General features: G+C 41.3%; 2 protein-coding genes and 1 long non-coding RNA gene across 5 annotated transcripts in view; 2 read left to right on the top strand and 1 right to left on the bottom strand.

The window, feature by feature from the left end:
• The window catches only part of LOC131677187 (serine-rich adhesin for platelets), a 945885-nt gene that overhangs the window by 639498 nt on the left and 294278 nt on the right, over positions 1 to 12109 (bottom strand). The window lies entirely within an intron of this gene.
• LOC131677189 (tubby-related protein 4) overlaps positions 1 to 12109 on the top strand; it is a 99579-nt gene that overhangs the window by 24789 nt on the left and 62681 nt on the right. The window lies entirely within an intron of this gene.
• On the top strand, positions 3694 to 4942 carry LOC131677219 (uncharacterized). Its single transcript, XR_009303299.1, has 4 exons — positions 3694 to 3831; positions 3888 to 4250; positions 4389 to 4550; positions 4607 to 4942. It is a non-coding gene; the product is annotated as an uncharacterized LOC131677219 (long non-coding RNA).

Here is a 12109-nt window from a genome sequence, read left to right as displayed (position 1 = left end):
CCATTTGTAGTAGAGGCAAGTAGGAAATACGAACGTTTTAATTGAAATGTGAAAACGAAGAAGTGGAGATTGACTCAATAGATGTTTTCCGTCAAAGACAATGTCTATTTTGCTCAGTATCTATTGAAAGCTTGCGGCTGCAAGAAAATGTCTTTCGGTTGCTGCCAATTTGTCTTGTTTCATTCAAACAATCGTTTGATGCTTTGTTGTACGAGATTGAGCTTGACCATTGTGGTGACCAAATGAAATAACTATTATTTTACATTTATGGAAGCTTTAATTTTAATTGAACTCCTGCATATTTATCAGTCTTTTTGAAGACTATTTCACAATACCCCCGTAACGTTTAACAGACCGAGGCTGAGTGCATTTTGGTGGATTGATGTATTTCTCAAAGTCTTTGTCTACACTCTTTTTGATGAGCAAATTGAGAGTTGTGTTAGCGTAGCGTGTCGATGCTAAATCCGGGAAAAACTGTTAGGGACCACTACCCAGTTAAACCCATCCCTGGACCGGTTCGGATTTCTGAATGGAGTCAGTATGCATTCCATTTCAAATGCAACAACCGATTCCGACTTAGTCGGTTTCGGACTCTATTCAGGATTCCGAATCAAATTAAATTCCGAATGGTTTGACCGGGTATACTACTCATATAAAGGCAACAACCTCCTCTGCAGATACTCAGATCGATAGATTTCCGCGTATATAGTTCCGGTAGTGTTAAAAATGATAGACCGCAAACCGTAGAAACACATTGCTTGCCGTATCAGCACGTTTCGACTAAATTTCTCCACTTGAATCTAACTCTCCGCATCGTTTACATCCGCCCCTACGACGGTAGTATGTATATTGTGGACCTAGAAGAAAAATATCCCGTGAATACAATTTTCGGACCCTTGTTACAGAACGTTGCTTTTGTTCTGCACTTCTTTTGACTATTTTCTGTTTTTAGAAGTTTTAAGGTTATTCTGTGTCATGATCAGTTTGGCGATTGTGACATTATTTCCCGCTGTAATGGCCAAACCATGATAAGATATTGATTTATTCTCCTTAATTAGAAATACCACTCTGGTTCTCTTTCAGGTCGGAAGATCTCAATTTTTTTCTGCCTATTGAGTTCTTGTCGCCCGGTCTCACGAACACTTCTGCAGCTTCCTGGTTGAAAACAATCTTATTTGCCTTTGCCGGCTTTGTTTATTATTTTCCACCAGCTAGTGATGTAGTATTTGTGTCATGTGACGTGTACGTACATGAGCCGTAGAAAAGTCTATTCCTCGCAGTTTATGTACAAAATAGTGCCTCCAAGCTTTTTATGATGGATTTTTCACTCTAGCACTTCGCCAAATTTCTAATTGTTGCATCCTTTTCATTTAGCATTATGTCCAAAACTTTAGTTTTCACTTCATTTTCAATGCGCAATATTTAATAAACGATAAATTTCAACCGTACAAAAAAGTAAAGAAACGAAATGTACAAACGCACAGCATCCCATTCAAAAAGGGCAAGTTTCTGGCTAATGGGGGGCTATTTGCCAAATCGGATGCGCTAATTGCCCTTCAATTTGCCAGCAAATTGCTGGCAATTAGGGGGCTATTTCAATTGCAACATTTGGGCGATTTGCTGCCGTCATTTTTTTGCCGCTCTACCCGCCCTTAAATCGCCTCCAATTCGCCCAGGGAACGCGTTATTTAATCGCCCTTAATTGCCTAATATGAAAATTACAAATAATACTTATTTTCGGATTCATTATCAACTCACATAAACTTATCAGTATACTAGGTAATCACCACCAAATTAAGGAAGAATCAATGGTGAAATTGGTATTGCACATCAAAACTTACCACAATCTGACTTTCATTAAAACTTTAGGTCAGAGATCTTGTTCCTCTATACTTACACACGATTCCACAATTTCCCACATTCGTTGGCTAAATGAAGTGCACTAGACAAACAAAATACAAGCGAGATTGCGCCAATTGTTGAAAAAACAATTTTCAGCTTAAGCCAAACATGAACCGACATGTTGGAAAAACGCGAAAAACAACCAAGTCCATTTCTGCCGCCAGAAAATTTGTCTAAGTATTGAAATTGCTTTTAAATCGCATTCGCAAATTGCATTTGTTCCTAGGGGCAATTAGCACTGGCGAGTTGAGTCAAACGTCAAACTGTTTAAATCGCCTGACCGTGTTCGTCCACATTTTTTTTGACCGTGTATTGAGTATAACAAGCAGTGTTACATAGCGTTACTTTTCGAGCCCCAACTCAACCGGAATGACATTTCTCGACAAACATATGATTACGGCTTAAAAGCCAACTGTCAAAATTCTTTTTGAAAGGAAATTCCGGACAAACCGTTAGTGGCTAAACACAGCTCATAGCAGTTAATGAAAGAGAAAACTTTTCTCTTTTGTTTACTACCACCATCTGTGATTGGCGAGTAACGGTTTGTCCGGAATTTGCTTTCAAGAGAACTTTGGCTTTTAAGTCGTGATCATATGTTTGTCGAGATTTGCTGCGACTTTTGTTCACAGATCAGCAGTTCTTTGGAAAATGTGTGAACAGCTGATCAGTAATAGTAAATAAAGAGAGCAGCAAATATGTTTCCAGTCGAGCTGCGGCTCGGAAAGTATCGCTATGTAGCATTGCTGATTTTGCTTTATTAAAACCGACGTAAATACCTGAGTGCATAAAAGGAGAGTGACGATACTGTCAAAATTGGAACAATTTATTATTTGTCAGTGTCATTCCAAACGAGTCAAATTCACGCATTTTGACAGGTCGTTTGTTCGTTTGGAATATCACTGACAGATAATCATGACAGTTGTCTTCACTCTCCTTACATACACTCTGGTAAATGTGGCAATCGTATCATGTACGGGATTGTTGAGAATATTTCCTGTCCGATTGCGCAAAAATGAAATGAAGGCACACATATTGAACATCTGTTCGGTTTCCGTACAAATAAAGCATCAATGTTCTGTACCAAAACGCATATGACATATGCATGAATAAAGCATCAATTGCACGGTGCTACAGTGATTTTGAACATTTCAAGAGACCTAGTATAGGTTGTAGGCCGCATCAAATGCAATACAAAAAATTGTTTGAGAAATCTTGTATACCTCCCAATTGTTGATTTATAGCAAAAAATTCATTTTTGGTACTTTCTAAAATAAAAAATAGCTGTGCTGTCATTTTCTAGCCTATTTGCGATTTTTTAACATTTTTGTAAAGAAGAAAAGTAGACCTTTCTAACGGTATGCTATATGATGCTGTTTTCTGAAAAATAATGTGTAATTTTTGGACAACAATATGAAAATTGCCAATTTTTCGAAATTTTTCCAAAGTTACGCCCTAGTTCTAATGATACTTCGAAAGAAATTTAATTCCGCGTCCAACGACATTTTGATCATTATAATCGGTCGGGAAATGACAAAATTATTCAATTATTCCCAAATTAGTAATTGTCGCGCATGGACTCTTAAGGCGAGAAATGCAATTTCGCGATAACCGTTGTAGTTCAATGCTGATCACAGTAGGAATGCTACATAAACCACTTAGGCTGCGTTTACGTAGCGATGTGAATGCATGCATTTGCGATGTAACATGTAACGCACATCCAAAAATAAAAGCTGAATTTTCTCCAGTGTTAGCATTTGTTGACAAATACTTTCGCGCAGCTTTCGTGTTGTTTTTTTGGTTATATGATCTGTCAAACATTTCGTTGTTTGGGATTGAACTGATGGTTACTAGTCCTCGACGGTTACTTGCTCTGCCAAATAAACTGTTATTTTTGAAGCACAAAATCGTATTGCAGTTATCTTTAAAAAGGTAAGCGTCTTTATTTTCTCTATATCAAGATTATCATATAATCTTCCTGCCATCAGCTCCCTGGAATGTGTTTGGTGAAATGTGGTACCTACATCTTTTCGGCTATAAATCGTTCTGCAAATAAAGGAATACGTTTCGACGTTTGTCCTGGATTACATTAAAACTGAAAACAATGTATGATCTTGTCATTCCTGCCGTTTGAATCTAGGATGGAATGAAAAAAAAATCGGGCATTCAGGAAAAAATGTTCAAGTGGAACCAATATAATATAGAGTTTCATAACCAGTCGGAAATTGATAAAAAATCATACCTACTTGCGCAAATCCAGTGACTGCTGACTATGCGTCTTCCTGATGGTCAGTAGGTGACACTTTGGAGAAACAGCGCTTTCTCTTCAGAGCCCAGTTGGAACTAACATGGTAAGTTGGATCAAATATCGTACTAAATCAGATCAAGAAAGAAAGTTGTTGGTATCACGAAGACGTTTTATCGCTCTTCTGTGAGCTGATTTAAAACTAATAGAAGATTTGCTAATCTCTTTCTTGTTTCTCCGATAGGTTAACCCCCTCAAAAAGGCACCGTACACTGCTTTTTTGTACCATCATTGTTGGGTGCGATAGTAGTGGCGATAATATGCTATGTGATCACGTAACTGACTATTCTTTTACAATGTCAGAAAACTGCATCTTTTGACAATCCTAAGAAAAAAAGTACAAAGAGTGAGTTTCTATTTTTTGCATTTCATGAAAAATTTGATAAAAATTTCCATTCTCAGCTTTAGCTGGTGCAACAAGCATGTTACCACGATTGACAAACAGACCACCGCGATTCTCAACCACATGGCCTTTTCAATTCTGTACATTACTTTCTGAGAGAAACATCTCCTTTGGTCAATGTTGAGATACCAATCTGAAAAATTCGTCGCGAAGCCAATATGCTGGTGTCAATTACGCCAAAATTCACCTGTGTCATTAATCGATGTAGCTAGAGGCACTAGAGATGTGCAAAGGAGGACAACGGCCAGCGTAATTCTAACCGCCGTGGAAAATTCTACTTTTTGTTTTTTAGCAAAATGTTTTTTGGTTTTATCAAATTTGTTTGCTAATTCTTTTACTGCCGCTAGGAGCATTATTGTCCCATGTGTATAGGGATTCCCATAGCACATGGGACAGTTATGCTTCTAGCGGCAGTTTGCTACAAGTACATTTTGATAAATTTACGATTTTTTAAGAATTTTCATTTGCAATTAGTCCGCATAAGAATATTCAAGCTAGTTTAATATAACGCAACGAATAATTATAGTTAAGGTAGACGAGCCGTTATCCATCTCATTAGTCAGGGTAGCTCGTTATTTCGATGATAACTTGGCTTACAGTGTTTGGAGTGCGCTTAAATAAGTATCAACATCTTTGCTTCGTTCCTAAGAAGCAGATCCATAAAAAATCTAGCTTTAAAAATGTAAATTATTCGCGCTTAAGCGAAGCAAAAAGTCGAGTACAAGGCACACTTCATCTTACTATTTGAACTAATGCATTGAATAGAGATAGCCCTGCTCTAACTAATTTGTTCAAATGGGTGGGATGATCAGAGATGCTAAGATGAATTAGGGCACAGTAACCCTACTTAGAGACTGCGTAGTGAAAATCAAATGTATGATTCCTAACCAATATCTGAACATTATTTGGGACGTTGGACGAATATCAATGCTGTTTTTATCCTGCATGTTACTCATAGTATGAGATGTTCCTTTATTACTGAAATTGTGCTGCCAATGTTCGCATAACTGTCCCATGTGCTATGGGATTCCCTATACACATGGGACAATTATGCGTAGAGCGGCAATGTAAGTTCCGTACAATCCAGCGAAAACGACACATCAAACTTCACTTGACACATCAATGACAAAAATTACAAAAAACGTATCTTTGATAATTTCTTTTGACGATACAATGCGTGTTGGCCTATTCAGTCATTTTCCGTAGGCCGTTTTGAAACAACAAAACGTTTAGCTGAAACTAGACGAATGAATGTTTTAAACTAAAATGAGCGTTTCTCGAAAGTATGTAATTGGTTTAGTTCAAGTGTTTTTATTTTAAATAGAAACATTGTTGAAACAAAATAAAAGGTTTCGATAACGCGGCAGCATAGCTCTTCCAATCAATGTTTCGGTCATACAAAACAATGGTTGGATCCGATGGCCTTGAATCAGAGTTGCTTGCTATCACCATCGGTAGGTGGTCACTACAGATATTATCCTCCACTTGCTTCACTTGTTTGCACCGGTAGTTTAGGAATCCGTATCATTTCCCCTGTGTTCAGAATTGTCATATTAAAATTGTCACAAAAATCTTGAATCGTCAAAGATAGATTATCGTCGAACAGACAGACCCGTCCTGTACCGTTGTACAGTGATCCCAAACTAACAAAAAAGACGGTCAAAAGTCTTTCCTGAGTTTCACAGGTGTTTTCATGCTTTGATGTCTTCAGGAAAGTTTCCTAGGATTGCATCCTGAATCTTTTAGGATGGGTACCTTAATTTTGCTTAAGGTGAAAATGCCATTAAAAATGTTTTAGCTCAACAAAAAAAACATTTTTTGCTTGGAATCTTGTAGAGTCAATTTATTTTGAGCAACTTTGGTGAACGGCAGTCGTGGTGAGGGAAGGAGTTCAATCACGCTAGAAGAGTTGAGGTTAATATTAGAAGTGAACAGGCATAGGGGAAATCATCACAATTATTCGAGATTATTATAATCTAGTAAATATTATAATCAAGTAAATATTTTAATGTAATATGTAATGTAAGTTTAATATTTTGGGAATAATACTTCTGCAATTCCACTGGAAAACAGTGATCGGATCCGTGATTTGGTTTAATAAGTTAGCCACCGAAGGATACGTACGCTGCATGCAGGGGCCATTGCTCAGTCAACTGGTTGAAAAATCTTCTTACTGTTGGTAGAATAGCAACCAGCAAGCTTTTCAGAGGCACGGTAACGCTGAAAACTGTGAATATCCCGTCCACAATGTTAGAAAATTTAAGTAATCCCGTTTTGGGCGGAGTTTCTTACAGTAAAATAGAAGCACTTGGAATATTTGGTTCCCGAGGTGTGCTGGGAACTCCTGGTTGTAGCTCAAATTTGTAGCAGCCCTTCTAATTGATGAATGATTTTTAATTTGTACTCCTGTTTAAGACAGCCTAAGGCCCTTACGACGAAGCTCGGGTGAGGTCATATTAGGTCTTTTCCTAGAGTTTACAAGCGGAGCCGAAGAATGGGTCGTTAAAGGACCGTTAAACAACGTGCCACAAGCGCAGAGACCACTCTCTGCAAGCGCAGTACTGCGCATACACCGTATAGTGAGTGGATATGAACCGAGACCGAATGAAATTCCACTTAACAGTGGTGTAGTAGCTGGGAAGGGGAGGGGGGGAGGTCTTGGGGACAAAGTTCCCTCTCCCCACCCCGAAATATTTTATTGATGTTTGAAAAATTGTATATGTTCGACAAAAATGTGCCTAATATTTTAAATGGAATACTTTCTTTTGTAAAAGTTACCTTCTGAGAATATTTTCTTGTAGTGAAAATTGGTGACAGACCTTCGCACCTACCGGTTGGCTCGTTATGAAGGCTTGGTCTACCACTGAGAACTACATCGAGAAGATCGCGATGAAACGGAGAATTAAATGGCTCGCCTGCATCGTGACAAAATGAGCGCTAATTAGTTCACGAAACGGTACCGGTACCGAGAAATATTCCGCCACCGGGGAACTCTCAGTCGGAGTAGGGTAGTTTCTCCGCCTGGCAGCTGAATGGTTAAGGAAACGGGTATCACTTTCGGAAGAAATCCCGCTGCCGGGGAACTCTCAGTCGGATTAAGGTGAGTTTACCGCTGGGGACTATCCGGGTAGGTCACGACAAATCTGGAAACTAAGTGGCTCACGGAAACCCGAGTTAAATGACTCATGGTATCAGGAGCAAAATGGAACACTGAAACGAAAACTAAATAGTTCACGAAAACGGAAGCTAAATGGCCGAAAGCCGGTAGTGACTTCAATGCCTGGGTGACGTGGGCAGTAGAGTAAGAATCACAAGAGGGTATATCCTGCAGGACGTTCTAGTCAAGTTGGACCTACAATGGTGCAATGAAGGTTCCGTTAACACGTTAAGTGTGAGAGAAGTATACTCAAAGCAACCACGACGCGATTCGCTACTACATTGGCAAAGAAACCCAGCTGTAGCGCGGAGGACGACTGGCGAGTGAAAGTGGAAGACCTTCGTTGAGGCTTCAGCCGGACAGCGAGACCGAGAACAAGCATGATTGTGACAGCTTGTGACGCTACAATACCGCGAAAACTGGACCCATGCAGTAGACGGCGTCCAGCTCCCGGTCCGGATGGAATACCGACCGTGGCGCTGAAAGCAGTGATCCTGGTATATCCGAACATGTTCAGGATAGTGCTGTAGAAGTGTTTAGATGAAGGAAACTTCTCCGAAATGTGAAAGGTACAGAAGCTGGTGATGCCAGAGAAGTTGCCGGGCGATCCCGCCTCGTACAGGCCTATATGTCTGCTGGATACACTCAGAAAACTCATCGACGACCGGTTCTGCTTCAACAACCATGTCGACTAAGCCTGCTGAAAGTCGGCGAAGGCAACGAACGCAATAGCGAGGATCATGTCAAACATCGACGGTCCGAGACGCAGCACAAGACGTTTGCTAGCTAGTATTTCGTACTCGAAAAACTGCGCAGGACGTTCTGGATGATGGCCGTACGAGTCACGAGCGCGCACAGAACAATATCGGCGGAGGCAGTATGCGATATCGCCGGGATGATCCCCATCTGAATCACCCTGACGAAGGATATCGAGTATTACAATAGGAGAAGCACTAGAAACGCGAGGAAGATAGTAAGAATTGATTCAATGGCAGGTGGCTGCAGGAATGGGACAATACGGAAAAAAGGTGGACCTACCAGCTCATCCTAAACCTGTTGATGTGAGTCAATAGAAAGCATATAGAGGCTGGCTCCTGTCGGGCCATGGCTTTATCATAAAGTATCTTCATCGGATTGTGCACGCAACGTTACCGTTGTTAGTGGAGTGTGAGAACATCTAGGAGACACCGGAGCACGTGGTCTTCGAATGTCCTAGGTTTAAAACAATACGCAGAAAGATGCTTGAAACGGGAGAGTCGGATAATATTGTCCACACAATGATAAGTGACGAAATACCGTGGAACGCGGTCAACAAAATGGTGACGCAGATCATGACAGCGGAAATGGCGTGATGAATGATGAACAACGATTTCGGGAGACCAATCACCGCCGGGAAACTCTTCCGGGGTAGGCTAGATATATATTTTTTTTACAATGGAGAAGAAGTTTACGTCCTAACCCAGTACACGTGCTATTGGTAGGTGTCCAAGCTACCACACGGGGTGTACTGGGGGCGTGTCGGGCTCGAATGGTGACGCTGCCATTAATACCGACTAAACTCCATTGGGCTTCGCCATCGTTCCCCCCAGGAACTACCTCTCGGTATTACTTCTGGGGGATGGCTGTACTTAATGTACTCATTCACTCTCACTCACGCGTTCATACGTCCTGTATGAGGCTTACTTGGGTGCTCTCTCTCTCTCTATCGCACCTTGATTCACTCTCAAACACTCCCACATGAGGCTGACTTTTGTGCTCACCTTTTTCGTTCCTTGCTAGGCTTACTTTTGTGCTCGCCTCTCCCATACCATGTGAGGCTGACTTTTGTGCTCACCCTTAGCATACCGTGTGAGACTGACTTGGATGCTCACCCTTTCACTCCTCTGCCACGCCACGAGGCATCGATAGCTAAGTCCCAACATACTACGTTACGACCCTCCCATCTTGGCATGAGGCAGTCCACTTATACGCCTATACACTCGCTCTTCTGCCTTGCTTCGAGGTGGCTGGGTTTACCCCTTACGCGGTTGCCAGTCGCTGCGCCAAACCTGCCTCAGCATGAACAGACCATTCACTCCCTTTTTGCGCTCGGCCTTTTTCGCTCCAACTAACCAATCATTAGTTAACCGTGCCCGTCGTCTGTTGCTCGGATCGCCAAATTACCTGTAGCCTACAGGCAATCTGGGTGGTAGCAGCCAAGACTGCGTTCCACTTCTCCACCGATTGACACATCCGCTGAATAAGGGTATCAGGGGTTGTGTTCCAGCCACAGACGTCAAGCATTGCTCTTCTTTCGACGTCGAACCGAGAACATACGAACAGTATTTGTTCGGCAGTTTCGTCTACACCTGGGCAGTCCGGGCAGGCTGGGACCTCCGCGTGCCCGGGTAGGCAAGATATACCAATAAGGATTAGTCTAATAGACCGCAACAGAGCACCTAGCATGGGTCACGGGGCGCCAGCGAACCGGACGCCATGCTCCACCCACAATCGCCGGATTGACCACGGCACCCGGGGACTAGACTATGTAGATCGCGACGAAACACCACCAGTTATGGGTCGTCGGGCACCAGCGAACCGAACGCCTTGTTCCACCGGAATCACCGGACCGACCTCGGAACCTGGTCGGTTGGATTGGTTTCGGGAGAATTTCTTTCGCCGGGGAATTCTCTGTCGGAGTACGATAGGTCCATGATCGAGGACTAGACTGAGTAGTTCGCGAACAAGTCGAGAGCTCAACGAAGAAGTGGTACTAAATGGTACAAGAAGGGAGCTAAAGGGCCTAAACGAGTTGCGGTGCTTGTGCGATGGTTGAAAACTAGTAGTGTATCGTGGAGGGGTGCTGTAAACCTATTGAAGGAACAAACTACTAAGTGGTTGGATTAGAGTGTGTAATATGCACATAGAAAAATACCCGTCCCCAAAGTAATGCCGTAAGGTAGTCCCGCAAAGGAATCGGGTTCCTTGCAAGAGTAGTTGTTTTAACGTATCGCGTGGCTGCCCAAGCCAGTTCCCTGAGTTTTTGGTTTTTGTACATTTTGTTCCTGGTCAGGGTGTTTTAGAATATTTTTTCTGCTCTTTAAAATAACATATATACATACATATATTTTATTCATATAAAAAAACTCACGTTCCTACCCTCCCCCCAAATATTTTCTTACTACGCCACTGCGAATTACGTTCATCTTTCTTAAACAAAGCTTTGAAATAAGAGAATAAAGCCGTCGTCCAGCTCCCCTTTGCTGCACGAGGTTTGCCAACTGTCGAGCGTCCTCTTATGAGAAATTGTTGCAGAGAAACCACGGCCTTTCCGATTTTATAATCTTTATTCTACGAGGATTATAAAATCCCTAAAATTTTAGATTTACATTAGTTAGTATTTAGTTGAATAGGTAAATTCTTACGTTTAGTGCCCTCTTAGGCTTCTAATTGTTTCCTCCTTGGTAGTTTACTCCACGTATTAGCCACTGTAAGTTAGGTTAGGTTTTAGCGATTATTCACAGGATTGCTGTGTCATGTTTATGTTACCTCTAATCTGGTCGTGTTCTAGGCTAGACCAAGTATATTAAGGGCGATTAGAAATAATACAGTCCGCTATTTAATACCTGCATTAATTTTAAGTAGATCGTAAGTTCATGAAGTTTTAGTTTAAGTAATTCACGTTTTGTACCTCAATTCAATATCGAAATATCTTTAAATCACCTTTAAATACCGTCTTTAAATACCACTAGATTTTAGTTTACTTGTAGCCTATAAGTTAGATGTAGTATAATATTTCAATAGTATCTTGAAATGGTCCTTGAAAATCAACAGTTTTGTGACCTGTAACAGAGACCACCCGTCGTCTGCAAGTTGCATTAGGGTGCTTGAGTGGACGTGTCTGTCATTCATGTAAAATTTTAGAGGAGGGGACATAGAATAGATAGAAACTGATTCGAAAACCCCCTTAATATCCAAGTACACTGATGCATTCTACCCTTTGCTAGCATAGGTCATTTGAATTTCTGTAGAGTAACACAAGGCGATTCCTTTGCCTTTGCGGAAGCCAAATTGTGTATCTGACAGTAAGCCATTTGCTTCGATCCAATTGTCGAGGCGGAATAGGATTACTTTTTAGAAACAGCTTCCGGGTACATGAAATCATGGCAACTTTCCGATACGAGTTGTGGTCGGAGAATGGTTTCCTTGGTTTCGAAATGGCTATGATCTTCACTTGCCTCCAATCATGAGGAACAATGTACCCTTAAGTAAGTTGTTAAATAAATTAAACTAGCGAATTTTCGCAGAAGCTGAATTTGTTTCTGTCTAACTCCGCGCGTTATTGTATCAAGTAAAGACTCCACCA

The sequence above is a fragment of the Topomyia yanbarensis genome, chromosome 1 (genome assembly GCF_030247195.1).
Source record: "Topomyia yanbarensis strain Yona2022 chromosome 1, ASM3024719v1, whole genome shotgun sequence".
Lineage (NCBI taxonomy): Eukaryota > Metazoa > Arthropoda > Insecta > Diptera > Culicidae > Topomyia > Topomyia yanbarensis.
This window is presented reverse-complemented; position numbering and strand designations above follow the sequence as displayed.